The 27912-nt window shown below is 37.6% G+C and overlaps 1 pseudogene; it reads right to left on the bottom strand.

Annotated features, from left to right (window-relative positions):
• The window catches only part of LOC124238164 (alpha-1,3-mannosyl-glycoprotein 4-beta-N-acetylglucosaminyltransferase B-like), a 49097-nt pseudogene extending 21185 nt beyond the window's left edge, over window positions 1-27912 (bottom strand).

The following is a 27912-nucleotide window of genomic DNA, read 5'->3' as shown; positions in this document are numbered from 1 at the left end:
AGTCAGAGAGTAACAAAAAGCAATCATGGAGGAGACACCCCACATTTTATAATAGGCTTCGTCTGAGAGTGATCCATATGACACTTGCTCATATCTATTAGCAAGGTCTAGTCATATAGATACATGTATTTCTGAAGGGAGGTGCCTAGCCACAATGCTATTACTGGAGGAGAAAACATCATAGAATTCAATGGACGCTGAGAGATCACTGCCACAGTGTATGAAGGAGAAGCTGTATTTCAATTGTATTTTTGTTTACTCTAACACAACAACTTGGTAGTCTACTGATACTTATCCCCTTTTGCTGAAGAATCCCTCAGGAATAGTAATTAAAATTCTGCCTGTTCCCAAATGAATAACATGTTATTTGGGAGTGTGGGTGGCATCAGTTGTAGAAGGGGGGGTGTGATCTTTCTTATTGTAATTTTAAATAACAGACCCAATTTAGTGCAGCGCTAGCAAAGTATTCAATTAAAATCATATTATTAAAATAAAAATTAATGTTCTGTTGCTGAACTGCTTGGTTGAGTGCACCAATTAAAAGTTTTCTTATCTTCCCAACTCCCTCTCCAATCTCCTTGGGCAAGAGAAGAGACATACACACAAACACACACACACAACTTTCTGACTAAATAAATTGTAGCTAAAGATAAACTTTGTCCCTGAACTACTGTAATCTTACAATTACCTATGACATTTGAGACATGTATAATACGGCAAATAAAATTTTAAAATGCAAATATTGTATTAAAACAAACACAGCTTCTACCTTCTCCAACTTCAAACTTCTTTAAAAATTATATTTAACCTTAACTTCCTTCTCTTCCTCTCCTTATCTTCTTAAAATGATTTGAGAAGTCACCAGGAATAGATGAAGAAATGCGGAAAAAGTCAGGATGACGATTTTTATCCTGAATTGAGAAAATCTTAGATTTAACAAGATGTGGCCTCTGATTTTAAATTCAGCTTTTGTTCTCCTTCAAGTAGGCCATAGACCACCAAAGGCATCATCCTGGGACCCAGTGACTTAAGAAAGACCCTAGATGCGCTAGGTAAATCTTCCATACTTAGTTTTACCACTATGAAACAGTATTTTTCTCCATTAACCCTTTATTACAAGTCACGTTCTTATGGAAGCATGTGTAGACTTACCTGAAACAAAGTCACATGTATCCAAGAAGAAAAACATCCCAGGCTTCGTGCATCCTCAGAAGCCCGCCTCTTAGTCAGCCACTTTAGGAAGATATGGATAAGTACCCACCCTGGCGAGTCTGTCTGGATGGAGAGGTGCGGAGTTTCCAGGGGGCTGAAGGCAGGGGCAACCTCCCCCTGCCACACCCTGGAGAAGGAGCCAACGTGCTGGCTCCCAGGGTACCGGACAGTGGCTGAGCGGCCGCTCTGGAGGGCCTCCTCTTCCGACTGGGGGTTATCAAGGGGTAGCACCTCCATAGATGTGTTAAAGAGCGTAGTGTCTGGGTGCTCAGTGTTCCTGCTGCGGAAGAAAAACCGCTCGAGACACAGCTCCTGGAAGAAGCGGAAGCCCATGAGGTCCCCAGCAGGGTGCGTGAAGGCCCAGAAGGAATCCTCACGCAGGTAGGCCTTCTCCAGGGCCAAGTGCTCGTGCTCACCTTGCAGGCGGGTTTACGTGCTCCTTCTGCAGCACCTGCTTCTCAGAGTTCCTGTTCTTCAGTTTCTGGATCTTGCCCACCAGCGAGCGAGGAGCACCCACGTGCTGGAAGAGGGTCAGCATGAAGCAGCTGGGCAGGTTGGCCGTCTGCTGGTCCCAGTGCTTCACATCCTTCTTGGGATTGCACACCTTCACCTACAGAATATGGTCCAGGAGCTAGTCGAGGGACTTGTCACGGTAGAACAGGAGGAGGGACTCCACAATCAGGCTCAGGTCCAGCGACTTGAACATCTTCCTAATGAAGCCCAGCTGAGAGAACTCCAGGCTCACTGTCCTCTGAGGCTTGTTGGAGAGCAAAGTTCTTCACGGTGCTTGGGTAGTTGGCCAAGGCTACAGGGTCGTCCTCCAGCCACAGGAGTAGATGACTTCGGACTGCACACACATCCTGAGGAAGCAGGAATTAAGGTGCTCTTGCTATTTTCTCCTTTAAAATTTTCTTCTCCACTCTTTTCTGCAGGATATTTCATATTTAAGGCCCCTTGATATCACTTATATATAAATGTGCTCTACTCGTCGCCTTTCACCTCTTGACAACCCTACCGCAGGGGGTGTGCTCCAGCGTTCATCCACCTGAGGCAGTTTCTTTCAGATCTCTTTGTAGATATAAGAAACATAGGATCTTGTGAAGCAACAAGTTTTCCAGTTTGATCTAGCTGCCATTTCCCATCTTCCCTGAACCATTTGATCTTTTAGGAAGTTAGCCTTTCTATTCTGATGGAAAATTCTGCCAAGCTTATCAGTAAAGCTTTGTGTTCAGGTGAACAGCCATGGGACCCGGATTATTTGGGCAACGCTCTGTACAGCAGTGGGGATACTGGGATGATCACAGCATCCTGTCGAGTTGGAGACCAGCTTTCACATTTGTGTGCGTTTGCATGTGGGATTGATACAGGTTTTGTGAACTGTGCTGAAATCAATTCTCCTTCGTTTTAGAAGAACTCTGGGTCCTTTAAAATGGCCAGAATGGTAACAGTTTGAAGTGTTTTTAAAGTGCGGTAAGTGGAGTCATAACTAATATCAGTTTCTAAATTAATCTCATTTGACATGCCTCTGTGATGGGGTAACAGAGGGTGAGGGTAGTTATTAAAATTTTTTTAAATGGCAGATGCAGGCAGCTATCAGGAATGGTCTCTTGTCACATCACAGTTTAGAAAAAAGCAGTACCATCATAAGAAATTCTGTGTGGAAAGAACCAATGATACTATTCATAAACACAGGTGCAACACACACATACACACCATTTATACAAACCCAACACATACACACCTGGATACAAAGACACCTGCGGGCAAAGCTACACCAAACGCCCATATACTCCAATTAGAAAGAAATTGGAAAAGAAAACTAAGCAGAGGCCGGGGACTCTCTGGGTAGTCTTGAAGCCATATTTTGAAGCTGCTTCATTCTTCCACACTTTTAAAATTGCGCACACATCTCCTGAATCATGGTTTTCATTGAAGCAACCACCTGGAGAACATAGACCCTCATTCTAGAAAACTCATACATTTGCTGCAAAAGTGTGGCAAGATTGAGAGCCATAAAGACTTGCTTGGGATTATGACTTGAAATGCCCGCAAGACAAATGAATTTAGGGAAGAAGTTTCTTGTCTCCGGAAACCATTCCTATGGTTGATCACTGGTCTCACATCAAGACACATTCTCTGTCATCTCTGCAGAAGGAATGTGCATCTGATCCTAATGAGTCTCAGTTTGTATTTTCCTGGATCTGTTTCCTGATACGCTTACTAAGAAGAGGTTCTCTGACACTTGAAGGCAGTTCGTGATGAAGTCCCAATCCAGTTATTTCAAGGAGGAACAGTCTTTGTAACAGGAAGCTGCCAGGCCACCAGGGGCCAAGAATGCTTCCTGGTCAGTCTCCCTGTCACCACAGGACACCTCTCAGTTCCTAAACAAGCTTACCCATCCCTAACGACTGTCATCAACAACATTCTGTTTCTCTATTTGGCCATTTGTGAACAGTTGTTTTTAAACGATTCCTTTCTCAGGAGGTGGCTCAATTGTTTAACTCAAAATTAATCAAATTACCTTAAATTAATGTACTTACTCTTTCACTTGATGAAATTTAAAAAGAAAAACTCCATATGAGGCTTTATTTTTAAGTGTGGTTTCTATTAGACTGTGGATAAATAATAATTGTTTAAAAAAAAAAACTGTGTGAACAGATTGCTCACCCAGTGGGAATGAGCTCCAAATATCAGGGAGAGGGGTGACCTAGAATCTTGAAAAGCTGAACCATTCCCAGGAGGAGGCAGCCTCTCAGGTATTTTTCTTCTAGATTTTGCATAGCTTCTCATCCCTAAGAAGTGCAGTGCCGAAATAGGTCAGCGTATGAAGAGATATTAAAGAGGCGTTATCTGCCCTCTGAATCATGTCATTCAGTCCTTTATGTTCCCTAGAAATTGAGGAAAAGCAGGACCTCATTAGAGCAAATCAGGTCCAAATTTATAAGCATGTTTTGACTCTCTTGTGATGGATTCAGCCTGGAGCTCAGATTTAGGTTGAGAGGATGACAGAGGTTGGGGCTGGAGAATGGCAAAGGGAAGTCAGCAAGCACCTCTCTTCTGTGTCATTTATAGTTCACCCAGGCCTCGGATGCCTGTTTCTTCCTTGTACATAATAAGTGGGTAAGTGTTGCCTGGGATAAAATCAAGGCTGAGTTAATGATACTGCTTTCAAGGAGCTGACAGTCAGGAAGGGACATGGAGAAATGTTAATGTCCACATTTAATTGGAAGGAATACATGAGTTATGTGATGTGCACATCTGACTCAGCTTCTGACATTCATCCGAGGGCTTACTATAACAGGCACGGTGCATGGATTATCTCATTTAAGTCCTACAAAAATCTAATGGGAGGATTATATGCTTGGTTCCATTCTGCAGATGAGGAAGCTGGAGTTAAGTAATGAGCTCAAGGTTGCACAGCTGCATCTAATCTCTTCGGTCTTTTCTGTGTTTTGCACACATTTGCCAGAGACATCTTCTTAAATACTTAAGTTTTTACTTAACACTTAAATACTTTGATCAGTACTTGCCTCCTTACTGACTTTCCCTGGTAGTCCCCACCACCTGCATGATAAATCTCAGTGATGGGTTCAAGACCCTGGAGTTGGCGCCCTGCTTTGCTGCCACATTGGCCTCTGTCTTCTCACAGGAACCAGCTGCTTTTGTTTTCTTCTCTTGCTAATTCTCCATGAAACTTAAACTTCCCAGTGCCGGAGACTTTCCTGCTACCTTGTGAACACCTTGATTTCTGGGTCAGTGGGATCTAGTCTTCCCTTCTGCCACAGGGAAGAAGGGTCAGTCAGCATGTCTGGGTCTCTGCCATGGCACCGGCTCTTTGGCTTTGATTCTGTGCTGCCCTTCTCCTCTGACACCTGTACTGCACCAGTTGTGTACAAGCCATCTTCCTGAGTTGGCTGCCTGTGTTAGTTTGCTAAGGCTGCTATAACAAATTACCACAAACTGAGTGGCTTAAAAAACGCAAATATATTGTCTTACAGTTTAGGAGAGTCTGAGATCAAGGTGTCAGCAGAGTAGGTTCCTTTTAGGGCTGTGAGGCAGAATCTGTTCCATACCTCTCCCCTATCTTCTGGTGGTTCGCTGGAAATCTTTGGCATTCCTTGCCTTGTAGAAGCATCACTCTGATCTCTGCCTTCATCTTCACATGGCGTTCTCCCTGTGTGCCTGTCTGTTCTAAATTCCCCGTTTTTATAAGGACACCTGTCATTGGATTAGGGCTCCACCCTAATGAATATATCTTAACTAATTACATCTAGAATGACTCTATTCATAAATAAGGTCACGTCTGAGGTCCTAGGGGTTAGGACTTCAACATAGGAATTTTGTGGGACATATTTCCATCCATGATACTGCCCCATTATTTACCCAGTTCTCTATGTGTGGCCCCCTCTGATTTACTTCGAAATGCAACCATTAAGTCCTATATTCTTATACCTTTGCTACTTTATGCAACATCTGGTAACTTCTGAATCACGGTAGGAATTTGGGAGATGAAAGCAGTTAGAACAGATCCTGGAGTGAGTCAAGTCTTATAGCTCCCATCCAAGCAACTGCTTCACAGATCAGGGCCCAGCAGGGAGCAGAGAGAGAATTTCTAAATACAATTATTTGGAAAGGGGTACTTTACAAAATTCTCTCTCTCTCTCTCTTTTTTTTTTTTTTTTTGCATTTTAATCATGAACTTGATACACTGGGCACTATGACTACGTCTGCAAAGGCACAGCCTAATCATATAGGATGAAATATGGCTGAATAGTAGAGCTGGAACCAAGGAAAATGTCATTAAGTCCTTCCAAATGTCATTGAGACAGTTTTTTGGATCAAATCAGATGGATTAAATGTTTCCTTCCTGCATCTGGAACAAAAGTGCAAAGTATAGCTTATCAGTGTCTCTCTGAGTTACCATGTAATTCTACAAACACATTATTTTACCCATGTAACCCATCATAGGGCTTTCACAATAACATTAGGACTTCATAGTGGCTACAGATTTGGCCTGTTAAACCAATGAGATATTTTTAGCTTTTGGCAGATGTCACTGTGACCATGTTTAAGAATTGTTTTGTCCTTTTTTATTTCCAGCCATTTTTAAAGGATAAGAGAGAAAAACCAACTTTTGAACCAAGATTCAGAAAACATTTTAAAAGATTGAGATTTTATAGCTAAGTTGTACAAATCTGTTGTGATCCCTATTCCAAAAGGAAATTCATTCAATATTTACTAGTAATTAAAAAGAGACAGACTATTTTAAAATGCCAAAGGAATAAAAAATAGAGGAGAGAATAAGAGCTTTGTCTCCAAGGTAAGTATATCAAGATTAGAAAGTAAAAGTCAAGTTGGTAGGTAATTGGTAGAGAATGAGGACTAAGTAGCCTTTTAACTACTTTTTAAATTCTAACCTTTTCTATTTTACATCCCAGCTCTATTATTTGCTGTTGAACTATGGAAAATGCTTAAACTTTGGGGAGAACTGTCTCAAGGCTCTTACCCCCATTCACCGGTAGACAATCACTAAAATTGTTGGTCAAAACACTAAGAAGTAATAAGTAACTTATTTTAAACATGATGTGCAAAGTCAAGCCTATGTTTTGAGATAGCCAGTATCTTGGATTTACACTCCATCAATACCATTTATCGAGTCCCAATTGTTTTAATCAAAATTGCCAATACTTTAATAAATTTAGGTGAAGTTGGTCTACAGTGCAGTTGGGGAGATTTTGACATTTGCTGTCAGGGATTTAAGGTGTCACTATGACAGGGACATGAAAAGTTGGCAACATAGACAGAAATAGGCAGTAGCTTTTAAGCTTTTGTGTCAAAAGAAACCAGGCTAATAATATTGAAAAATAACCGATATAAGAAAAGGATTAAGAGAAAGGAGCACATAGCACAAGTAGATAAGGATGCTATGGAAAAATGACAAAGAGAAGAAGGAATCTTCCCAGGGTGACACAGGACAGAATTCTCAGAGGAATACAAAATGAGATAGTGTGGAGCTTTATGGAAAAACAGCTGAGATTGTTATAAATTTAAAACTTTTAATATAGTCATTTAATAAAAAGATTGGAAGACCGTTTATAATTACAGAAAAGTAAATAAATGGTCCTTTTTTTGTTTCCAATGAGTGCAGCATGCAGTATTTCTCCCAGCAGGCAAGGGGGCACTTTCAAGTTTAAAAGGCTGTATTTGAACCCTTCTTATAGAATACACATGGGCTCTTCAGCGCTCATTTAAAACTTTTCAATTGCAGAAGAGAAGGAAGAAAACAAGGAGAAATTCAAAATTGGTAAAATGCCAAAAGGAAGATGAACACAAGGAGATAAAAACTTCTCAAAGGCATATTTGTCAGGAAAAAATGTCATGTCCTTTAAACAGCTTTCCCTAATTTTTTACTATAATTTATTATTTAAAAAAAACTGTCAGTTATTAAAGGTTCTTTTGGGCAAGTTTTGTGTCTTTTCTATCAATTTTTTTTACCTTGTGTATATTTTGTAGTCAGTATTTGAAAAATCATGTTCTTTAACCTATGTTTTCCTTAGATTTCTCATCTGTAAAGTGTAGATAACACCGGTAATTAGCTTTGATCAAATAAATTGTTAGCTTAAAGGAGCTTCAAACATAATAAATACTCATTGAGGAATAGGAATACCTTTTATGATTGGTAACAATAAAATCATAATTTCTTATATGAATTAAATAAACCAAAGATATTGCCACCTTCTTTAAATTGAGTGATTGTGTGTGTGTGTGTGTGTGTTGGCATCATTTGTATTTGTTGTTTTGGATGATGCAATGATGACATTTTAAATCTGTGCTTTAAAAATCTCGTGAAATATCTTGTCTAAAAATGTTTTTCTAACTATCATCTTTTGTGAATTTTAAAGGCTGTTTTAGAATTCAGTTTATGTCAAAGGTAGTTGGAAAAGATCTCTGTAGGAATATGATACTAAGAGAACGTAAGGTAAATATACACACACATACACCAAGTACTATCTAGTAGAATACTTCACCACTAGAAGTCTTTTTTTACCTTTTAAAATCTATTTTAAAAACACCTATTTACACAGAGTGAGAAAAACCCACTGATTGGCAAAGGTAGTTTTGTTTGTTGTGCCAAAACAGTTTTGCGATAATATTTTTGATTCTGAGCTCTCCAAGACAGGGATTTGGTGTTATTCATCCAGCATACTCCCTGGCTAATAGTAAGCACTACATACATATTTATAAATAAATGAATTGCTCAATCAATAAGTGAATACCTGAATGGGAAAATGAAAGGCAAAAGGTTGGAAGCAGAGGACCACAAAAGTAACTGAATAGTAACCACACCTGTCCTTTGCATATCAGTTGTGGTTTTTGTTGTTGTTGTTGTTGTTTGTTACTTAGACAGGGAGATCCTGGGGAGATACATTTTTAGAATGCTGAAAACTATTTCTTAAGCAAGAAACACATCAATCAGAAGACTGTAGCGGTAGTTGACAGCTTAGAGAGAAGCTTGGTGAAGTTTGATACCTTGAATCCAAAGGCCACTGGACAACCAATCTAAGCACACACCCACAAACCAAATTAAAAGGGTGCAAAAGGACTTAATAAAGAGGAACAACCACGCTTGTAATACGTTTTTTTTTAATGTTTCTTCGACTATAAACTCCAGGATGGCAGGGACGTTCTTCACCCATGTATCCCTGGCACCTAGACAACATCGTCCATATATTATTTCTGCTTCAATAAGTTTTAGTTGAATGAGTCAGTGAATAAATTAATGCTATTGGAAAGAGGTGTTAAGAATGATGCAAAAGTTTAAGGAGTTTTGGGTGTAGGTTGATAGAGAAAAGGGTTGAAGTAGGTTGAAGACTGTGCACAGAGAGAAAGGAAAGACATTGGGTAGCTACGAAGGAAGAGTGAAAAGAAGAGATTACAAGTGAGCAGCATGGGGTGTGGAATGGGGCCTTTATGTAAAGGTTTGGTGATACTGAGCTTGTGTTTATTTTCTCTAACCAAGAAGTGTTTAAACAATTTAGGAGAAAGGCAAAATTCAAAAATCACAACAAAAGCAAGTTATGTATTATGTTTCTCTGCAGACCTCATAAAAGAGCAATTTACTCTTGCATGTTCTCTAAATGTTTACAAGAGAGAATGTTTTATGGGTATACAGATTTTAGATTCCTTCTCATCTCTGAGTATTAACTCATTCACTTAAAAAACAAAAGAAAACTGAACAACTTTCTACAGCTGGCAAACTAAAAGGTCTGTTTAGTACTGGGATCTTTTGATTTGAAGATTTGTGTCCTGGGTTGGTCACTCTTTTCAAAATTAACATAATTGAAAAAGCCATAAAAAAGGCCATTAGAGTTCAAATAAAAGCAAGACTAGTCACATCTCAGTTTCTCCAATATCTCTGTCAAATTCTTGGCTTAGCTCACAAGACATGGCTCAGTGGGAGTACCACAGAATGGCAAGAGATGGCAGTTATCATGTTATAGCCAAGGACTCGGGGTTGTCTCCTTCCATGATGAATAGTTTCCTCCCTAAGTTTACAGCTTCATAGTAAATAGATGATATCATTGTTAGTATATGTAATAAGGATAAAAACCAATAAAGATCTAGGGCTTAGAAGGATATTGGACTGATATCTTTGTTTTGCAGATAAGGATATTAAGATTAAACTTGTTACTCAAGGACACAAAGGTAGTCAAGGACAAAAATGTGAATAAAACTCAGATTTCCTGATTCTTTGTGTAGCACATTTTCACTATATTATGTACTGAGAAGAAGAATGGTTGATTATGTTGACTATAAAGGGAAGGATGTAGTTGAGGTCTAAGTCCTTGAATGGCCTAAAAAAAGCCATTTATTGGATATTCTAATTTTATGAGAGCAGATTCTTCTTCATCATTATATCTCCAGTGAGTTACACAGAATCTGACACTTTGTAGGTGGTCAATATATATATATATATTGAGGTATGATTTACATATAATGTTAATGCACAAATCTTAAGCCCTCAGTTTGATGAATTTTAGAGATTTTATATACATGTATAACCATGTACAGAATACGGATATTCTGTATATGAGTCCTTTGTTAGATCAATGTATTTTGAAAACTTTTTCTGTCTTAGGCTTACCTATCCTTTTTCTTCATGATATCATTTACACTACCCCAGAAAATTCTCTCATGCCACTTTATGGTCAGTCTCCCCTTCATTTTGCCCACCCAAAGAGGTGATCACTATCTGATTTCTGTCACCATAGATTAGTTTTGTCTGTTCTTGGAAGTTATATAACTAAAATACTTGAGTCAGTCTATTTTAGTGGCTCATTTCTTTTACTCCTCATAATGTTTTTGAAATGCATTCATGTGGTTGCCTCTATCACTAGTTTCCCCTTTTATATCACGTAGTAGCATTTTATTGCATGACTATAACATATTTTGTTTATTCATTCTCCTGTTGAGGGATATTGATCTGATTATGAATATGAAAGTTGCTATGAACATTCTTTTACAATCTTTTTTAGACATTTTTTACACATCTTCATGCACTTATTGGCCATTTATATTTCTTTGTGAAGTATCTCTTCAAGTCATTACCCATTTTGTAATTGGGTTGTTTGCCTTGTTATTGCTTTACAGGAGTACTCTATATGAGTTCTTTGTCATATATATGTATTATGAAAACTTTTCTTCAATCTGTTTTTTGCCTATTAATTTTCTTAATGACGTTTCTTTTAATGAGATGTAAATTCTAATTTTGATGAAGTTCAATTTATCACATTTTTCTTTTAGAGTTACTGATTTTGTGCTCTGTTGAAAACATCTATGCCTACTCCCAAGATTACAGAGATAGTATTCTGATTTTTCTTTTGTGATTTATGAATTTGAGTCTAAGATTCATCTCAAATATTTTGTTTGTAGGGTATAATGGTTGAGTTGTTTCAGCACCATTTGTTACAAAAGCTTTCCTTTCCTCCATTGAATGAACTAGGTGCCTTATCTTAAAGATTAATTGACTTTATATGTGTGGGTCTGTTTCTGGACTCTTCTTTTCCCTTGATCTGTATATTATATCTTTAAGTCAGTTATTGCCCTGTGTTGCTTATTGTAGCTTTATAGTAAATCTTGAAGTAGCTTGTGTTGTCTTCTAACGTTCTTTAACAGATTGTTTTGGCTATTCTAGGTTTTTCCTATTTCTCGCCAAATTTTAGAATTAGCTTGCCATTGTCTTCAAAATGACCCATTGGAAATTTGAAAGATATTGTATTAAATCTATAGATCAATTTGGGGTGAAAAAACCTTTAAAATATTAAATTCTCTCAGTGAATATAGGTATAGCTCTCCATTTATGTGAATCTAAGTTTCTCAACAATGATTCATAGTTTCATTGTGGAGATTGGGCATATTTTTCAATAGATTTTCCCCCTATATATTTAATATATTTTGATGATGTAACATTTATTTTTATTTTATTTACTAACTTTTCATTGCTTGTTTATAGAAACACTACTGATTTTTGTGAATTAACTTTGAATCCTGCAGTCGCACGACATTTACTTGTAGTTCTAGTCTTTCTTTGTAGATTCCATGAGGTTTTCTACAAATACTATCATTTTGCCTGCAAATAACACAGTTTTAATTCATTCTTTCAGATTTTTAAGTTCTTATTTATTTTTCCTGCCTTATCGCACAGTAGGGGAACTACAGGAAAATATTAAATAGAAATGATGAGAGAGGGCCATCTTACCTTTGGGAGAGTAAGAGGAAAGCATACAAAATTTCACAATTAAGGATGATATTAGCTGTAGGATTTTTGTAGATATCTTTTACCAGGTCAAGGCAGTTTTCTTCTATTCTGAATTTGCTCAGTTTTTATTCAGAATGTGTATACAGTTTGTCAAATATAGTTTTCTACATCTGTTTAGATGATTATATGGTTTTACTGCTTTATTCTGTTGGTATAGTGAATTACATTAATTGATCTTTTTTAAATGTTGAGCCACATTTGCATACCTGAGATAAAATCCATCTGTTCATGGTGCATCACTTTGTGTGTGTGTGTGTATTCATTGTGTTTCTATGTTTTTAAGAATTTTGCATTCTGTGAACATAATAGATATTGATCTACAATTTTTTTCTTATATGATCTTTGCCAACTTTTGGTATCAAATTATATTGGCTGAATAGTATCTCTTCCTCCTTCACTTTTTGAAAGAATTTAAGTAAAATTGGCATTATTCTTCACTTAAACACTTGGTAAAATTTTAGTCAAGCTATCTGAGCCAGGCGTACCTTTGTAGGAAAATTTTTTATTTCGAACTCAATTTATTTTGTAGTCATAGGACTAGTTAAATTGACTGTTTCTGATTATGTTTGTTTAAATAATTGTATTGTTCAAGGAATTTGTTCATTTCATCCAACTTGTAGGATATATTTGCAAAAAGTGGCACATTTATCCTTTTATTATCTGTAGAATCTCTAGTGGTATCCTCTTTTGGTTCCTGACATTGGTAATTTGCATTTTTTTCTTTTTTCCTGATAAATCTTGCTATAAATTTGTTAACTTTTTTTTAAAGATTGGCACCTGAGCTAACCAACTATTGCCAATCTTCTTTTTTTTTCTTGCTTTTTCTCCCCAAATCCCCCCAGCACATAGTTGTATATTTTAGTTGTGGGTCCTTCTGTTTGTGGCATGTGGGACGCCGCCTCAGCACGGCCTAATGAGTGGTGCCATGTTCGCATCCAGGATCTGAACTGGTGAAACCCTGGGCCGCCGAAGCAGAGTGCACAAACTTAATCACTCGGCCACTGGGCCGGCCCCATGTTAACTTTATTAATCTCTTTGATGATTCCACATTTGACATTTTGATTATCTGTTTTATATGTCATTTATTTCTGCTTGTCTTCATTATTTCTTTTCTTCTATTTGCTTTGGGCTTAATTGCTCTGTTTTGTCTAGCTTCTATAGTAAAAGTTTTGATCATTTATTTTAAATCATTCCTGTTTTCTAATATAAGCATTTAAACTATAATTGTCCCTCTAGTGCAGCTTTAGCTGAATCACACAGATTTTGATATGCTGTATTTTTATTATAATTCATTTTGTAATATTTTCTAATTTCCCTTGTGATTTCTTCTTTTACCCATGGGTTATTTAGAAATTTGTTGTTAAATCCCAAATATTTTACAATTTTCTATATAGCTTTTTAAAAACTAATTTCTAATTTGATACCATTGTGTCCAGAGAATATACTTCATATTTTTTAATTCTCTAATATTTTTAAACCTTTTTTATGTCCTCGTATATATAGTCCATTTTGGTGAATGATTTGTGTGCACATGCAAAGATTGTGTACAGTTTGGGGTAGAATTATATACACATGGTTGTTGGGTGATGGTTACGTAAAATCTCTGACTAGAAATGTGGATTTGTCCACTTCTCCATTTAGTGTGTCAAATTTTGCCTCATGTATTTTGAAATCCTGTTATTGGGGCCATACACATGTAGAATTGTTATGACTTCCTGATGAATCAGCCCCTTTATAATTATGAAATGTTTCTCTATTTCTCTAGTAATGTTCTTTCCCTTAAAGTCAAATTAGTCTGATATTAAGATAACCACACCAATTTCCTAATCTTAGTGTTTAAATGCTATATTTAGCACAACAAATTTTAATCTTAAAATTAAGAGTCTTAATCTTAGTGTTTAAGTGGCATATTTTTTACAAATTTACGTTCAACTTCTCTGTCTTTACACAAAATTTCTAGAATTATTTCTCTTTTTATATGATCTTAATGTCTCTGACTTTTACAGGGAATGTGTAGTTTGTTAACATTTAATGTAATTATTGATATAGTTCTGTTTCAATCTCTTTTCTTCATATTTGGCTTTTATTTATCTCAGTTACTTATTTCTCTATTTTTGTTTCTTGCCTTCTTTGAGATAAATCATGTATTTTTTGCACTCCATTTTTCTCTTATTGTTAATATTTAGATATATGCTTTTATGTTGTATTTTAGTGGTTTATCTACAGTAGAACTGTCTAAAATAACTTTCCTTAATGATCGAAATATTCTATATCTATTCAATCCAATATGGTAGCCACTAGACATATGTAGTGTGTAGCACTTGAAATGCAGTTAGTGCAATTGAGGAATTGAATTTTTAATTTTATTGAATTTTGGTCAGTTTCTACCTAATGCCAACACGTAGCTACTAACTATCCTATTGGACAGTATAGATTTAGAGATTACAATATGAATCTTAGATTCATACAGACTATTTTCAAGTAATATTATGCTACTTCACAAACAGTGTAGGGTTTTTTTTTTTTTTTGCCTTCTTCCTGCCCTTTATGTATTTTATTTCTTGTATTTTTGTCCTACATATGCTAAAACACCCTCAATGAAAACATTTGCTATATCATTATTTTTTCCTTTAAGTGCTCTGTAGTCTTTTAAAGATATAGACAGATATAGATATAGATTGAAAGGTCTTTTGTATTTTCCCAGTATTTGCTCTTTTTCATGGCTTTCATTCGTTCCTCCAGATCTGTGGTTCTATTTGATATCATTTCTCTTCAGCCTGAAGAACTTCTTTTAGTATATCTTGTAGTTAGGGCTGCTGGAGACAAATACCCTAAGTTTTTGTTCTCTGAAATGACCTTATTTGCCTTCCTCTTTAAAGGAGACATAGATAACTAGATAGATATTTATAGATCTATATATTACACTGTTAGGTTGACTTTTTCTTAGCATTTTTTATTATTGTTTTTTTCCGTTAATGTATTGTCCAATTATTTTTAGTGGGAATCAACCATCATACATGTTCCATTGCAGATAATGTGGCTATTTTTACTGACAGCTTTTAAATTATTTTCTTTAAATTTGATTTTCAGAAATTTGACTATGAAGAGTATAAGTGTATTTTGCTTTGTAATACTCCGCTTAGGATCCAATTAGTATTTTGGATATGTGTGTTAATGTCTTTTAATCATTTTTAATCATTCTCTACTGTATTTCTTTAAATATTTTTTCAACTCTACTCTTTATCTTCTCTTTCTGTACTCTTGGTGGGTTTGATATTGTCCCACAGATCTCAAACACTTCTCTATTTTTTCCACTATTTTTTGCTTCAGTTTGGATGTCTCCTATTGACCTGTCTTCAAGGATGCTTATTCTTTCCTTTTATGATTCCAATCTTCTGTTAAATTGATCTAATGAAGTCTTCACTTATGATATTGAATTTTTTCTGGAATTTTCAATAGTTTTTGTTTAATATAGTGTTCATGTATCTGTTAAAATTCCCCATCTCTTCACTCATGTTGCATACTTTTTCTGTTTGATTCTTTAGACTTTTCATTATATGTATTTTATTTAAAGACTTTCACAGACAATTCCAGCATCTGGCCCATCTCTGGGTCTGCGTCTCTTCATACTTCTAGCTTCACCATGGTTTACATTTTTTTGCTTCTTTGTGTATCATGTAAATTTAATGGCACTGAAGATGTATTGTATAAGAAAACAGTAGAAAGGGATATAAATAGTATTTATTTTTAGATCTAGAGTGGAGAGCTAAATAAATCTGATCTCTAGTTGAGATATGTTTGGGCTTTGTTGCAACTTTAGTTGGACCATAAACTTTACATGTTTTGAAAGTGGAATTAGAATTTACCTCCTGTATGCTTGGGGTCTGAGTAAGAATGAGATCCATAGATCTCTAGATTTCTCTACTCAAGTGCTAGCTTTTTAAAACATGAAGATCTCTGCTTTTATAGCCTGACTTCCAGCCTTGGTGTTTCTGGGGATTTTTCTTTGCTCTCCTCCAGTTCTTCTGGGCTTTCTATGCCTAGGAAGATCTCTCCCAGGATGCCTCAGAGCAATCTCTCTCAGAACTCTCTGCCCCCAACCCATAGAACCTGAAATCCTGAGGTGAAATTTATCCCTCTCAGCTCTCCCCTCTGGCCTTCAAGCCCTTAGAAAACTTCCCTAAACACCCAGCAAAGATCCAGGCAATAGAGTTGGTGAGTGAATGCAGACTTATTCTGCAGCTGAGGGCCAGAATTCAAGTCTTTCTTGGCAGCCCACACAGAGGCTTTAAAATTTTGTTAAGGATTTTGCTGATATCTCCTTATCCGCGACTGTCTATGGGGAAATTTTTCTTTTCCTGCTAGTCAGCCAGGGAAGAGAGCAGCTTTGTATGTCATCTTTCCTATGAAGTGTTCATCACTGGAGTTGAGTTGATTTAAAGATTCTTTCAATGTCACTTTTCTGAGGGGTTCAGAAAACTGATTTTGTACCTCACTTGATTTGTTTTGCTTGTTATGGTGAGAGTTATACTCTATTATAACTGCCTACTTCATATTTAGAGGTGAAACCATCTCTTGATATGTTTGTTGATGGAATGGAGGGAAGCAGGAGGACGGTCTTTCCTGTGTTAAGTTTTCAAATTCCGGGTCTGTTCCTAATTTGCTCTTTGCTATATTCTTGTGCAAGTTTTTTAACATCTATATTTCCTCACGTGTAAAGAGAAGAGAATAATAAGGCCTAACTTATAAAATTTGAGGGAGGATTAGATGAATTATTAGATGTAGAGCACTTAGAACGCTGCCTGAACATAGTAAAAATTATACAAGTGCTTGTTAGTATTTTTCATTTGAAACAAAGTTTTCCTTCAGAAAGCATAGAATGTGTTAAAAAAATCTCAGCAAGATAAAGAAAGGATCAAGATAATTACCCTCCACTTTATAGAGGGTAGACTTAAAAACCACTGCCAATTACTAAAACAAAAGGTATTTCCGTAAATAGAATAGTGTTTAATAAACCTGAATAACACTTCTAAGTTGCTGGTGAGTTAGGAGCTTCATCAGAAGGAATTAGGTACTTAGTTGAGTGGAGGAGAAAATATGCTGTTACATAAATTAAAATAATTGAAGGGTAATCAGCCCCTCTGGCTTCAGATACACACCATCATTGCTGATCTGTATGCCTCCTGAAGTTGATGAAATACCCTACAGGGAAACGCACAGCTGACGCTCTTACCTTTCTTTATGCCATCCCTCAAGCAGCACTTGCTGACTGTGCCTGGGACTAGGCTCCTGCAATTCTCTGGAAACGAAAGAAAGACGCTGCAGAGACCAGTAGAATGTCTTTTTAACTTTCAGTTTTTCTGTCTTCTTATCTCTCTCTGTCCAAAGTCTCTTTTGTTTCTTTTGTTATCTCTACCCCCCACCATTTTTTTTTTTGAGGAAGACTGGCCCTGAGCTAACATCTGTGCCCATCTTCTTCTACTTTATATGTGGGATGCCTGGCACAGCATGGCTTGATAAATGTTGCATAGGTCCACGCCTGGGATCCAAACCAATGAACCCCAGGCCCAAAGTGGAACTTGTGAACTCAACTGCTATGCCACGAGGCCAGACTGCTACTCTCTTCTTACATCTTATTACCATTGTGATATCTCCCAATTATCTTCCTATTTCACTGTTCCCCTCCTCTCAAGCCAAAATAATAAAAACAAATTACACTAATAATCATCATCATTCTAATATTTCTTATAGATTAGAGAAATGAATGCATGATCATGATATTCTTCAATGAATATATTTTCTTAGTAATAATTAGTCAGAACTCCAAAACCATAGAAAAATATTAGATATTGAAAAAAGTCTTTAAAAATTAAAAAAAAAAAAAAAACAAATCCCGGAATTGTCTAAGTGAGGTCTAGCCTGTCAAAATTACCATCTGGAAAAACGGTGGCTCTGATCCACAAACTCTTGCAGTCCCTGACATTCACAGCTCTGTTTTCTTAGGTCTTGTCAGGCTGTCCTGAGTCTCTCCAGTTACTAAGAGTACGATCAACAGCAAGGTTAGTGTGTTTACTACTACTGGGGTATTGAACCACTCCATTTCTCTCTCAGCTTCCTCTAACATCCCCAAACAACACACAGCTCTCTCGCTCTCGCTCTCTTTCTTTCTCTTTCTCTCTCTCATGCACACTTGCACACACAGCTGAAAATAATGCAATACATCTAGTCTGACGCACTTTCAGGTGCTGTGACTGCTGGCTCAGGGAGGTATTTTTAGACAGGGGCTATTCCAGTATAAACAACAGCTTATATGTAAGTTTGGCTCCACTGCTAATGAATTTGCCAAAAAACAAGGGTTTTCAGGATACAGTACGTGAATTTTCTGAAGGAAAAATTGAGAACAGGCACCTGTACTCCCTCCCATCTGTCCCTGTGCACTCTACCCTGTGCGAGCGACCACCATTGGTCACCGGTCTTCTCCACCCACCCCACTGATGAATTGTTTCCTCTTTGTCTTGTTTTCAAGGTTGATACTCTCTGAGCCAGACAGGAAGGCAGCTGCAGAGGACAGGAGCACAACACTTGAATCCTGTAGATAATTACCAAAGGCAGCTGAGTTCAGGAGCCCCACCTGTTAATGAGCTGCCAATTATTTATATGCTTATAAATCACCTTTAAACACTAACAAGCACTAATAAGCCTTGGCTGCCAGTTACCATGGTAACTGATGGTGTCCCAGAGGGGAAGGAGACTACCGACATATGGACTCTGGGTCAATGGTCCAGTATCTCCTGGGACTGACATTTTCACTCCTGCACATGAAGCTGTTCTGTCCAAATACAACTTAAAATCACGTGAAAAAGGAGGCATAGGACATGATGAACTGCCTGCTTTTCCCGCTGCAGCCCAGAGGGAATAGAATTGTGTCCAACTCCCCATGAGCTACGGGAACAAGCTTCTCTAACTTGTTAAGTGGCGGTTCCTGTGTACAGGCACACAGCTGGTCTACCCAGGCCACCTGCTGTCAGATATTTCAGTCCCAAAGCTTCCTGGGCTGCTAGGCTCCACGAGTCTGAAGAGGTTTCCTAATACATTTAGTTTGCTGTTGCAAATAGATAAGATGATAAGCTACTTGTGGGATGCTCAGTAATATTTAGTGAGATGCAAGGAATGGTTTCAGATGAAAAAGAATATATTTTTGCTCCTAGCAAACTGAAGGCATTTTCTCTCTTCTTTTAAAAGCACAGTGAGAAGGCAGCCACCTGTGACCCAAAACTCTTTTTTATAGTGGAGAAAGAAAACCACCTTCTGCCTTCAACTGGTTTTCCAAACTAGGGAAGCTCACCATGAGTGGCGTCAGGTATGAGATGACAGCTCAAAGAAGGTGATGGTTACAGGGCGTTAGTGAACATTGACCCAATCAAGCAATAGAGAAATGTGATTGTAATCGCTTTACCATGACTGACCCAGAAATGGCTTTTACCATGACTTCTAAAGGATACTAGTTTTCAATAGAAAATTGAATTGCTGATACCACAAAGAAGTTCCTTAGCCTTCAGCTAGTGTTCAAATTGATACCTTTAACTTCCCAAATGCTTACTGAAAGGCAAAGAGCATGAGCTTTAGATCAGGATTTATTAGTATCACAACCATTTATGTACCTCCCCTCAGCTGGAGGATCAAAGAAATGGATGCAGTTCTTTGCAAATCTTTTAATCTTGAGGACAATTATGTCAGTGGCAGGGATATATTGCTCCCTCCACCTTGGACTGTTTTCTGGTCTCTGCATCCCTTATATTATGGAGGAGGTAGGGGTTCATAGGCTGCATATATATATATATATATATATATATATATGTATCTTTTACATGTCTAATTGGATGTAGGCACATGTTACCCTGGAGTTATGCATGTGCCAGCGCTAAGGATTATGTCTTCTCCTGCCATTGTTACTTTCTGTGGAGAGTATGTACTTCATGCCTGGCTCCTACCCCTCCTTCTTCCAATATCCTATGCTTTCTGGTGTGACTATTCAGATAGGGAGTCAGAGTCTGCACAAAGAGGCAAAGATAAGGTCAAGGTCTTGAGTAGTGTATTACAGAGGGTTGTCTCCAAAATGAAAGAGTCCGGCATGAGTAGGATAATTATTTGAATAAAAATCCAGTGGAAGAGAACATATAGGACTGATGAGAGGTCATATGAGTATCAATTGTGTTTAAAACATTGTCAAAATTTAAAGGCTACAAAGAATGCCTAGATGGAAGGGCAACCAACCATGTGGATTGTGGAGAAAAGTTTATGCAGGAACTTATGGCCCTTCAGTCTTGCTTCAGCAGGTTGGTGGTGAGGTTGGCAAGGTGAAGGAGTAATTTGTAAGTGTATGCATGACTGATTTAATAAGGAACCAAGTCATTTGAAATGTCAAGGGAAAGCAGACTAATTTCCCATGCAGGTGGGAATTTAACACACCCCCACCTCTCCAATCCTTCTCTTCATTTGGACTGGTCAACTAGAAAGAGTGGAGGCTGGGAAATAGGACTCCAGCCCTGCTTTTGCTTCTAAACAGCTGTGAACCATTGGACAAGTCATTTCTCATTTCTGAATCTTAATTTTGTACCTCTCTCTATTTACTTTGTAAGGATGGATGAGTTAATACCAGTACAATTAATGTGTAAATTTACGAAAGCTGAATGTCTCTAAATAAAATACCATCATTGTGGAAGATGAAAATACTACCAATGATAATAATGACCCCTCTTGTCTTTTGGCAGTGGGCTAATGCTCTCAGAATTGATGAGAAAAGGCTATTGAATAAAATAGCTAGAGAAACTAAAAATGACTGCTCCAGACGCCACCAAAAAGTGTTGAAAGAAGACAGGAGGCTGGGAAAATTTTTAAAAGAGAATAAGTACATGCCAACAGGATGGAAAGAGGGATTGGAAGAGTTGCATGTAGAGTGGCAGAAAAGATATTTAGAAAGACTCTGGGGACCTGGTTCTAATCCTGGCTCTGTCACTAGCTGAGTGATCTGAAACAAGTTACTTAATCTCTCTCAGACTGGAATTTCCCATCCACTAACAAAAAGATACTTTATTAAATGAAATTGAAAATGAAACCTCAGTGTACAAAAGCACCTTAAAGTCATGTTTCATTTGGTGAAAGCTTTCTTGGCATTCACTTTGCTCCCACTCTGCACTGTGGCCTTGGTGGAAAAATCCAAGAATTTGGAGGATCATAGTTTGGAAGCCAGAAAACTGGATGGTATCTGATGGTCTTGCTTACAGTATCGTTCTTGCTTTTGAGATTCAAACACTCCTAGAGAAGTTTGAATTTCCTTGAAAAGGGAATTAAAATGAATGTTAACGATTGACTCAGATGAAAAAGGTAGCTGATTGTTGACTAAGCTTATTGTTGACTGACTGATTTGAAAGCATCTAGAAACAATATTCACCATAAAAGAAAGATGAGTTCATTGGGAAGTAATGTCCCCCAAATCAATATTATTCTAAGAAACAGTTATATGAGTTGAGCAGGAAGAGAAGCCATAAAAATAACTTGGATCAGAAGGCTGAATTTTCCATGTTCACTGACATCCAGTGCGGTCTGATCAAGTTTGCAACCCAGAGTGGGGAAAGGCCCCAACACATCCCAGCAAAAGCTTCTCAGGGATATAATCTCAGCCAGTTCTTGTTCCCTCAGGCTACTTTGTTCCCTTCATTTCCCCTTTGCCCAATAATGCAGTGAGGTTTCTATAGGGAAATATTGATTGCAGTGGCCCGCTCCTAACAAGAGGCATCTGGACAGACTTCTGACCAGGTTCATTCAATCTTTTGCAACAAAAGTAAAGGAGGGTTTGTCGGGTAGGTAGAGAAAGAGCTGCCTGCCTTTCCAATGAAGCCATCATTCTCTACCAAAGATTTTTGCCAAATACTAATCAACAGTGCTTTTATAAAAAAGTTCACACAACTTTTTCCGGCATTTCAGAATAGAATTGCTATTGTTTGGAGTTTTAAAGCTTTTGGGAAATCCTGAACATTTCTATCTTTTTTTTAAGCCTGAAATTTCAATTTACAAGTTTGAATTCTCCCAGTGGTCTGTACGTGCACTGCCAGATGGGCTACAGAGTTGATAGAGAAAATGGAGAAATGCAGCTTTGGGTGGGAAAACACATTTGTACGATAGTCTTCTGACAACTCTGTATATTGTTGATGCAAAAGCCATGAAACTTGATATTAAAACAATTTTTTTATCTTGAAAGAAATTTTAAATATTCTGAATTTTAAAAGTCTATTAGTATAAATATTTCACGTTTCTATAACACCAACTTTTGTTGGTTTCCAGATCAGATGCTCTCATTGAGGATTATAAGTCAGACATTTGGCTAAAATCTCACTTGGTATGCTTGATGATCTTGGAAAGTCAGCTTATTTCATGGCTAGTATCTGAAGGGGCAAATGATGACTAAGAGGAAATGGCATTCTAACATTTCTCAGCTCCTTCTTGTCTAAGTGGTGGAAGACCTCCTTTCTAGTCTCTTCCCATTTTTTTCTGTTCTCCCTTTTTTTGATCTCTCTTTGACTTTACTAAATCTCCCTGTGTGTATGCATGTGCGTGCGTGTGTGTGCATGTGTGTAGTATGAAGAGGTGCAGAAGAGGAAAAGAATAGGTACTAGGCTTAGAGGTTTGGGCAGAAAATAGAAAGAGGCATTTAAATTATATTTTTCACTATTTTAAGTCCTGCTTATGGCCTGAATGGGGCCAGACCCTAAAATGAGTATTTAATTTGGACAGTGATAGTCTACCTCACTACTCTAGACAGAAAATGAGGTGTAGAGTGTGTACAAGTCTGTGTGTAGCTGTAGAGGAAGTATGGCCATATGATCGTATAGGTTGTCGCCTAACATCATCACTCAGTTCCTGTTTGCTCCTGAGGGTCAGGGTAAGCTCTTTGTGATGTGGCTCCTGTGTATCTCTCAAGATCTCCTACTAACACCCACCTTCTAGACATACTTAACAGCTTGCAGTGCCAGTTGAGGAGAACAATGTCTGACTTTCTTCCCTCTCCTTTCTCTCCTCAATTTTTAAAAATATTTAGCTCTATCATCCCTTGAACCATAATGCTCTTCTTGAAATTATTTGCCCTGTTAAGAAATCTTGAGAACACTTAATCAGTCCCACCTTTGTGCCTTTACTATTCCTCTTGCAAATGTCTATCCCAGCACCTAAATTTCTAGCGTGCTAATGTGTTAGCTTAGATGATGTTTCCTGTCCTATGAAACAATGAGAGTAGGAGTATATGTAATCGCTCCTTGTATCTCCAGCATATGACAAAGTATTTGGCACCTAGAAGTTTTATATACATATACACACGAACATACATATAAAATATTATAGTAATATTAGTATATTACTGTATAGACTATATATAATAGTATATATATATATACATACACACACAATATTGTTGGGAATCTCAGTCTTACAGAAGGCTCAGAGCATCTAGTACTTGCTAATTATTTGAGTTCTGCCCCTGATATGCTGAATTTTATGATTGACTGGCTGTCAAGGATACTGCTGGGAGGACAAAGCAGGGAGGGGAGAGGACCTTATGAGAGGCCAGAACTTGCGGCTGTGTCACTGAGTCTAGAGGGTGAAGGAATGGCAGTGAAGACCAATGATCACATCCTTCCTCTGCTGAGATGGTATTAGGACTGAGGCAGCCTGAACTTCTAGAAGAGGCCTGGAAGACGCCGGAGTTGCCTGGGGCTGACTAAGGCAGTGTCAAGAAAATTAAGTTGTGGTGACATGCATAGTTTAAAACTTTAACTTACAGAACTATTTTTCTAAGGCCTTTGGGCAGATTCTAATTTGATCCAGCTACAGTATCTGCTTGGCTCCAAACTGATAGGCATCTGCTAATTTTTCTAACTGCTTTAATCATTTTGGGGGCTCTGCTTTAGAACCTCTCCAAATCTCCTCCTTTTCACTAAAGTCTCAAGTCTTCAAAGTCTATGCCAATTTTAATAAAACTCTAGAAGGATCACCTTATGTTCCCAATTTAGTATTCCTATTTAATATTCCATTCTTTGTCTCACTTAGTATATTAAAATGTAGAGTGAAAATCCTTGAATTTCTGGGAGCCAATGACTTACAGAACAAAAATCTGAAATTCAATCTAAGGTCACACATAAGCAAAAGGCAATTTTTGTGTGTGTCACTACAGTATGATGATTTTGAGGACAAGGACTTTGTCTTTTTCAATTTTTTTTCCCCAGCACTTAGCATAGTATCTGGCTCCCTTTTTGTTCCTTTTGTCAAAAGTAAATATTTAGGGTTAGTTTACTGTTTTCATCTTCAAACACTTCTAATTAAGAGTGCTTGGTCACCGAAAACTAAATGGGAAATTAAGAACAACAACAAAAAAAACCCACAGAAAATGCATTTAGTATACATATCAGATAATTTTTAAACTTGCAACTCCCTTTTATGGCCCAGTGTGGGACCTGGGGTAAAGGATGAGGTTAAAGGCAAAAAATGAGATAGTCCTAAAAGAAGATAAAGGTGTGGAAAGAAGGGAAGTTTTAGGAATAGGAACTAAGCTTAATATCAATCAAAGGTGTAGGGAAAGTGGGAGAAAAAGTGAAAACAGAGACAGAAGGCAAAGAAAGAGACACTACATGCTAAAGAGAGCAAACACTGTTAGTGATGCCCCTAAATTCCCACTGATCAAGATCTGTCATATTTCAGCCTGGGGAGGTCTGCACATGGCTTAGGCTAAATGATCTTCCACAGTCTGTCATTGGAGATACAGCTAAACTAGACGGCTGGCTCTTCCTTGTCTTGTCCTCAAAGGTCTCATTCACACAGTCTGAAATTGTAAACTTTTCTAAATAATCTATTCTTAGTCTTATAGGAATAGATGTGATAGTTCCGATATTCCTCAATAGCAATCCTTCAGGCTAGTGAAAAGATCATTAACTGAAGCATGATCCACTTAAGATGAGGCCTGAAATTTCAAGTTGTCTCTGATGACTTTAACAAAATAGCTGTAAATGGATGAGAAATATCATCTTCACCCAGGGAGGTAGCAGCAGGTTTCAACAGGTCATGAGAAGTTACAGTTACTGTTTCTTTAGCATAAGACTTAATGGGAAACGTAGGGGCCAGTGTTATTTGTCTTTCAAGGACATGGTCCATTTCATCTAGGTTATCAAATTTGTGGGCATAGGCCAGTGTTACTTCTGAAAAACAATACCTGGCCCACCCCCAACATCCTACAAAGTACTTATTAAAGTTAAGTCCTTATACTTTCTAAACACTCCAGAGGAATTAAATGAAGTGCAATATGATGCCTGCAATAGACGTATAGTTCTTGGTTAGAGTAATTACTCTGAAGGGTAAGGTTTCTGCTCAATTCGTCTAAATGAGATGGAGCCATTTCCACAAACCCCTATGGAGCACTCACCACCATCAAGCACTGCACTAGGCACGGTGCATTCAAAGACAAATTGGCTCTGCGTCCTATCCTTAAGGAGGGCATGATGTGGTGATAATAGTTCATAATCTTCTCCGGTGAAGTAGACAGAAGTATTTGCAAAGAACTCTGATGTATTTAACAATTGCGCTACCCAAATGACTCAAGTGCTTTCCAGGAGGATAAAGCAATGGGAACTGCCTGAGACAAAGCAGGAAGGCAGGAAGAGATGGTGTTTGAACTGGGTCTTGATTAAGGAGTAAAATCTGCTTCATAAAGATAAGTTGGAGCCAGGGAGTGGGGGAAGAGGGTAGGGATATTCTACCCAAAGAAAGAGACTAAGCAAAGGGACACACACACACACACACAAACACATACACACTTGTGCACACACTCATTTATATTCCTCTTTGCCTGGCTGTCAGCGTATTTCAATCAGAGTTCTGAACTGATATTAAGAAGAAATGCTTTCTCATCCTGGCTCTGCTAGGATCTACTGTGTGACCTTGAGCAGGACCTTTAAAGTCTCTGGATCTCAGTTATTCCAGTTGTAAAATGAAAGGATTAGATTCTACCATGGCTAGGGCCCCATTCAATGAAAAAAAAAGGGAGATATAGTTCAACCTATTTGATCTGAAACTAGATTTAGGAGATGTGAGAATAGTTTATGAGAAATGATCTAAACTATCCTACTTTTTATTTCATACAAGGGAAAACATTTTATACTCTCATCAATAGGAAAAATAATTGAAAATTAAATATTTCTTTTCTCAAGATTTCTTTGCTATTTGGTAACACAGAAATCTTAGGACATAAATTTAACATTTGTCTTTAAAAATTAAGGACTCTTTTCCCTAAATTTCAGATAAGAAAAGGCACTGCTAAGAGCCAGGACATTGACATATAGTGCATTATAACACTCTATCTGGTTCTGCCTAGGCAAGTGGAGATGATAAAGAATCAGTGCTGTACAGAGCCCCAAGTTCCAGGTGACAGTGAGAATTGAATGGCTGGAAATACAGTGAGGATGTACCAAATCTTCTCATATCAGAATATCTGTAGGATTTGCATTTGTCAAATATGAAGACTTGAGCTCAGAAACTACATATAATACCAAAGATAACAGCAGACACATTACCCTTCCTTCTGCAAACATCTCTCCAAAACTTGGAGCTCAAGGTTTTAATCTTCAGTTCTCTGGTAACTCATTTGCCCCATCTGGAAGCAACATGAGCATAACTAAGAAGCAAACCTGAAATTTAAACTCTGCCAATTACATAGTTGGGTTTCAGATGAATTTGTAATGAGTTACTGGACAAATAAGTAACTAGTTAATAAGTCACCAACTGTCCAATTTTTGGTATATTTGTGGAGGGCATATTTTTGCACATGAGTCTCTATGTGTGTAGGTTGTGTAATGTTCCACATCTTTTCAAATTGGATTTAAAATGTTTCTTAGGAAAATTGATACTTTAGTGCTGGTTACCAAAGGTAATTGTTTTCATTTGTAGAGGGCTTGGATAACGTCAGAATCTCAAATTGCATTTGCAAATTGGAGTAACTCTTGTAAAATGGCATTTTAGGGAATAGATTCCATTTCAGTTGTTTACTAGAAAAAACATCAAACATGTATTTAAACCATTCCCTTCATAAAGGTCCATCATCTGCTAATGATGAAGTTAGGGTCTGTGTTGTTAGAATTTCTCTTGGCGACGTGCAAGCGCCATTATACATGTAGCAATCATCTCTCTATTCATCTTTTGATGAATCTCTCTAATTGTCTGTTGAATTAATGGCAGGCCTAATGGAACCTTGGATAAGACAGAGGGTGCATTTGGAGAGGAGACCACCCCTTTCCCTCAGGATGTTTGTGACCTCATTGCGTACATACGGATGTCCCAAGCTTTCCCTCCTTGAGTTCTCATTATCCTTTGATATTGATCCAGACCACTTAGTGATGAATATTGGCAGCACTCTCCTTCTATTTAAAGGTCTTGAGTATCTATTATTGTTTTTATGTTTATTATCTTAATACCTGACATTTATAATATCTTTCTTCCCAAGAGCTCTCTGGAGAGCAATGTGGTGTCAAGTAAAGACAAATGAATGTGAAAGCACTTTGTGCTCTGCAGATGAACGGAGATTCACTCTGGACGTGCAGCTTTCCAGGAGCAAGTTTCCTTGCTTTCTTGTTTTCTTGCTCCAACACGGCAAATGCTACCCAAGGTGCAGTCCTTAGACTCGGCTCTTCTTTTTCTTCTCTCAATCTCTCAAACACACACACGCATGCGCACGCGTACATGCACACACTCCTGCATTTCAACTCTCACCTTTGTCCTGATGACTCCTCAATCTGTATTTCACTACTGGATCCTTTTTTAAGGCCCAGCTCCATATTTATAACCAT

The sequence above is a fragment of the Equus quagga genome, chromosome 4 (assembly GCF_021613505.1).
Source record: "Equus quagga isolate Etosha38 chromosome 4, UCLA_HA_Equagga_1.0, whole genome shotgun sequence".
In the NCBI taxonomy this organism is placed as follows: domain Eukaryota; kingdom Metazoa; phylum Chordata; class Mammalia; order Perissodactyla; family Equidae; genus Equus; species Equus quagga.
Note: the sequence above shows the minus strand (reverse complement) of the source record. Positions and strands in the feature narration are given on the sequence as shown.